Source organism: Triticum aestivum, chromosome 2D (genome assembly GCF_018294505.1).
Source record: "Triticum aestivum cultivar Chinese Spring chromosome 2D, IWGSC CS RefSeq v2.1, whole genome shotgun sequence".
NCBI lineage: Eukaryota > Viridiplantae > Streptophyta > Magnoliopsida > Poales > Poaceae > Triticum > Triticum aestivum.
In genome coordinates, this window is record NC_057799.1 from 158250343 (window position 1) to 158255762 (window position 5420).

A 5420-nucleotide genomic window follows, 5' to 3' on the forward strand; every position below is an offset into this window, starting at 1 on the left:
AAAGTAGTCAATTGCTTAGGGACAATTTCGCAACTCCTACCACCACTTTTCCACACTCGCTATATTTACTTTATTGTGTCTTTATCTAAAACAGCCCCTAATTTTTATTTACGCGCTCTTTATTATCTCGCAAACCTGTCCCACAACACCTACAAAGTACTTCTAGTTTCATACTTGTTCTAGGTAAAGCGAACGTCAAGCGTGCGTAGAGTTGTATCGGTGGTCGATAGAACTTGAGGGAATATTTGTTCTACCTTTAGCTCCTCGTTGGGTTCAACACTCTTACTTATCGAAAGACGCTACAATTGATCCCCTATACTTGTGGGTTATCAACCGTCACGAGGTATTTCCCTCTCGGGGCAGCGCTTTCGGCAATTGTGGCGACGTTCTTACCTGTTTTTTGGCGATGCTATTGTGCGTCACTAGGTGTGCCCATTTTTTGGGATGATTCGTAGTGTCACATAAAAATTTTGAGCGGGGCAATGTCTTGAAATATAATAAGTAAATAACTAATTGCTTTTTAAGCTGACTAAATTAGTTGTTAAAGTCTATGTAGATATTTTCTAAAAGTAGTCAATCTCCTTTTTGACAGTGTTCGTGAAACTTTTGGCGAACCCCCACACTATATAATTTAAAATGGGAAAAAAATGTGTGCTTCCTGTGGCTCGAACGCAGGAAGTCGAGCACATAGTACACACTGCATTGCCAGTACAACACTTAAGTTATCGATGAAAATGCTGGTACTTGTTTACTTAGCAGAGTATACAGGTCCGCACGGCTCATCTCATCGCCTGACGAAGGCAGGCGCCACGTTTCAGTGCTGCGGCGTGTGGATTAATGGCGATCAGCGCGTGCCAACTACCATCGGCCATTAACGCCACTTTTCCCCACCTCCCGCCAACTTTTCCCGCGAGGCGCCCGTTGCTATAAGAAGACCCTCGCCGTGACCAAACATCTCACCCTTTTATCCTTGTAGACTCCACATCCCTCCACATTAACATGGGCGAATAGATGACCGCCTCCATGACCAATTAGCTCATTCTCTTTCAGCCCCCACCCCAACCCACTCCATTATCATATTTGAATAACTCACTGTGGCCTTGATGCTTAGCATCCATGAGCGGCAGGTCCTGGCGCTGGTCTCGAAGGAGTACCCCCTTGCCATCTTGCAGTTTTGCCATGATCGAGCTGGCTCATTGCTCTTCTTGGGCGCCACCAACTCGCCTATTGCACTGCATAATGGAGCCAAATGAGGTCGACAGAATGTGTCATTTGGATCCATTACACGGAGCATCATGCACACTTGGTGCGTAGACGAGGAGGCGGCTTGTCACATGTGCATGCCTGATACGTCTCCGTCGTATCTACTTTTCCAAACACTTTTGCCCTTGTTTTGGACTCTAACTTGCATGATTTGAATGGAACTAACCCGGACTGACGCTGTTTTCAGCAGAATTGCCATGGTGTTATTTATGTGCAGAAACAAAAGTTCTCGGAATGACCTGAAACTTCACGGAGATTATTTTTGGAAATAATAAAAATACTGGAAGTAGAATCCACGTCAGGGGGGCCTCCACCTGTCCACGAGGGTGGGGGGCGCGCCTGCCCCCCTGGGCGCGCCCCTGCCTCGTGGGCCCCCTGTTGCTCCACCGACCTCAACTCCAACTCCATATATTCATGTTCGGGGAGAAAAAAATCAGGGAGAAGGATTCATCGCGTTTTATGATACGGAGCTGCCGCCAAGCCCTAAAACCTCTCGGGAGGGCTGATCTGGAGTCCGTTCGGGGCTCCGGAGAGGGGAATCCGTCGCCTTCGTCATCATCAACCATCCTCCATCACCAATTTCATGATGCTCACCGCCGTGCGTGAGTAATTCCATCGTAGGCTTGCTGGACGGTGATGAGTTGGATGAGATTTATCATGTAATCGAGTTAGATTTGTTAGGGTTTGATCCCTAGTATCCACTATGTTCTGAGATTGATGTTGCTATGACTTTGGTATGCTTAATGCTTGTCACTAGGGCCCGAGTGCCATGATTTCAGATCTGAACCTATTATGTTTTCATGAATATATGTGAGTTCTTGATCCTATCTTGCAAGACTATAGTCACCTACTATGTGTTATGATCTGGCAACCCCGAAGTGACAATAATCGAGACCACTCCCGGTGATGACCATAGTTTGAGGAGTTCATGTATTCACTATGTGCTAATGCTTTGGTCCGGTACTCTATTAAAAGGAGGCCTTAATATCCCTTAGTTTCCATTAGGACCCCGCTACCACGGGAGGGTAGGACAAAAGATGTCATGCAAGTTCTTTTCCATAAGCACGTATGACTATATTCGGAATACATGCCTACATTACATTGATGAATTGGAGCTAGTTCTGTGTCACCTATGTTATGACTGTTACATGATGAACCGCATCCGGCATAATTCTCCATCACCGATCCAATGCCTACGAGCTTTTCACATATTGTTCTTCGCTTATTTACTTTTCCGTTGCTACTGTTACAATCACTACAAACTACTTTGCTACTAAATACTTTGTTGCAGATACTAAGTTATCCATGTGTGGTTGAATTGACAACTCAACTGCTAATACTTGAGAATATTCTTTGGCTCCCCTTGTGTCGAATCAATAAATTTGGGTTGAATACTCTACCCCCGAAAACTATTGCGATCCCCTATACTTGTGGGTTATCAAGACCATTTTCTGGCGCCGTTGCCGGGGAGAATAGCTCTATTCTTTGAGTCACTTGGGATTCATATCTGCTGGTCACTATGAGGAACTTGAAAGACGAGAAAACAAAAATTTATCCCTCAACTATGAGGGAAGGTAAGGAACTGCCATCTAGCTCTGCACTTGATTCACCTTCTGTTTTGAGTAAGCTTGCGACACCTAAATCTGCTTCTGCTATTAATTCTGATATGTCGCATGTTATTGATGATGCCACTTCTGCTATGCATGATACTTATGATGAAACTACTTCTATGCTTGATACTACTGTGCCACTTGGTGAATTTCTTGATGAACAACTTGCTAGGGCTAGAGAGAATGAAATTATTGAAACTGATAATATTGATGACGAAGACTCTCCCCCTAATAAATATGAATTGCCTGTTGTGCCTGAGGGTTATGTTCTGGATGAAGAATCTGCTAGAGCTATTCTTGCTTGCAATAATAGAAGTGATCTTAAGAAGTTATTAGCTAAATGGAAGCAGCAATCTCTTAATGCTAGAATGAAACCTGACCCTGCTTTTGCTACTTCACCTATCTGTGTTACTGATAAGGATTATGAATTCTCTGTTGATCCTGATATAATTACTTTGGTTGAATCTGATCCTTTCTATGGCTATGAATCTGAAACTGTTGTGGCATATCTTACTAAATTAAATGATATAGCCACCCTATTCACTAATTATGAGAGAACTCGCTACTTGTATATCCTTAAAATATTTCCGTTCTCATTAAAGGGTGATGCTAAGACATGGTTTAATTCTCTCGATCCTGGTTGTGTGCGTAGTCCCCAGGATATGATTTATTACTTCTCTGCTAAATATTTCCCTGCTCATAAGAAACAAGCTGCTTTAAGGGATATATACAATTTTGTGCAAATTGAAAAAGAGAGTCTCCCACAAGATTGGGGGAGGCTTCTCCAATTACTTAATGCTTTGCCTGATCATCCTCTTAAGAAAAATGAAATACTTGATATCTTTTATAATGGACTAACCGATGCTTCCAGAGATTTCCTGGATAGTTGTGCTGGTTCTGTTTTCAGGGAGATGAAGGTCAAATTCTATTGAATAATATGTTGACAAATGAAAATAATTGGACACTTCCTGAGCCTATTCCTAAACCAACCCCGAAGAAGAGGGGTGTTCTATTTCTCAGTCCTGAAGATATGCAAGAGGCAAAGAAATCTATGAAAGAAAAAGGTATTAAAGCTGAAGATGTTAAGAATTTACCTCCTATTGAAGAAATACATGGTCTTAATTCACCGCCTGTTGAAGAAGTATATGGTGTTAATCCATTACCTATTGAAGAAACTCATGGTCTTGATAACCCGACAGAGGTAGTAAAGGTAAATTCTCTCTATAGATATGATAAAGCTGAAATCCCTCCTACTAAGTTTGCTAGCCAATGTTTGGATGAATTTGATAACTTTATGGTTAAGCAAGAAGATTTTAATGCTTATTTTGGTAGACAATTAAAACAAAATGCTTATATGATTGAACACTTGGGTGATTATATGTCTAGAGTTAAAGGTGAACTTAAAATCATTAGTAAACATGCTTCTATGGTTACCACCCAAGTAGAACAAGTACTTAAAGCTCAAAATGATTTGCTCAATGAATTAAATAGTAAGAATAATGATTATGCTGTTAGAGTGGCTACTAGAACTGGTAAAATGACTCAGGAACCTTTGTATCCTGAAGGCCACCCTAAGAGAATTGAGCAGGATTCTCAAAGAAATAATTTAGATGCACCTCATCCTTCTAAAAAGAAGAAAAAGAAAAATGATAGGACTTTGCATGCTTCTAGTGAACCTGTTGTAGACACACCTGAGAATCCAAATGATATTTCTATTTCTGATGCTGAAACACAATCTGGTAATGAACATGAACCTAATGAAAATGTTAATGATGATGTTCATTTTGATGCTCAACCTAGTAATGATAATGATGTAGAAATTGAACCTGCGGTTGATCTTGATAACCCACAATCAAAGAATCAACGTTATGATAAGAGAGACTTTGTTGCTAGGAAGCACGGTAAGGAAAGAGAACCATGGGTTCAGAAACCCATGCCTTTTCCTCTCAAACCATCCAAGAAAAAGGATGATGAGGATTTTGAGCACTTTGCTAAAATGATTAGACCTATCTTTTTGCGTATGCGATTAACTGATATGCTCAAAATGAATACTTATGCTAAGTATATGAAAGAAATTGTCACTAATAAAATAAAGATACCGGAAGTTGAAATTTCCACCATGCTTGCTAATTACACTTTGAAGGGTGGAATACCTAGGAAACTAGGAGATCCAGGAGTACCAACTATACCATGCTCCATTAAAAGAAACTATGTTAGAACTGCTTTATGTGATCTTGGAGCCGGTGTTAGTGTTATGCCACTCTCTTTATATCATAGACATGATTTGAATAAGTTGACACCTACTGAAATATCTTTGCAAATGGCTGATAAATCAACTGCCATACCTGTCGGTATTTGTGAGGATGTGCCTGTTGTGGTTGCAAACGTTACTATTTTCACAGACTTTGTTATTCTTGATATCCTCGAGGACGATAGTATGTCTATTATTCTTGGAAGACCATTTTTGAATACTGCAGGGGCTGTTATTGATTGCAACAAAGGCAATGTCACTTTTCATGTTAATGGTAATGAGCATACGGTACACTT